We start from the raw sequence: 498 nt of genomic DNA, 5'->3' as shown, positions 1-498 counted from the left end.
GTATGTGCATGTATATAGCAACAGCTTATTTACTGGCGGAGTTTCAATCTGTTTCTCTCACACTCAGGTTATTCAGACTGTAAACACCTCCATATGATGTGCCAGCCATCTTTGTCAGTTAGAAAAAAAGAGGCGTCCGATCTTGATTCTGGAGTCAAATTCTTTGTGACGGCCCGGTCGGTTTACGTCAACCGTTTCCCTCCAGTAGAGATCATTTCTTCTAGTGTGCGTCTCTTCGCGTCTCTGTGGTCCGTTTTATCACTTGGTAACTGACATTCAGGTGGCATCGTCAGTCAGTGCAAACTCATTTTGCGTACCCGTGTGTGTTGTGATACCATTACATTCATTCATCTTTTGGACTAATGAGTATTTTCCCTTCTCCATAATCCTCGGTTTGTGCGCGGCAGGGGGTGACGGCCATAAATCACGACTGGAACTGGAGTGAGCTTCATACACTAAGCACCTGTGGGGGAGAGAAGGCTTGTGCACAGGTAGAAA

Source organism: Micromesistius poutassou, assembly GCF_964030765.1.
Source record: "Micromesistius poutassou genome assembly, contig: SCAFFOLD_6841, whole genome shotgun sequence".
NCBI classification, from domain to species: domain Eukaryota; kingdom Metazoa; phylum Chordata; class Actinopteri; order Gadiformes; family Gadidae; genus Micromesistius; species Micromesistius poutassou.
Note: the sequence above shows the minus strand (reverse complement) of the source record.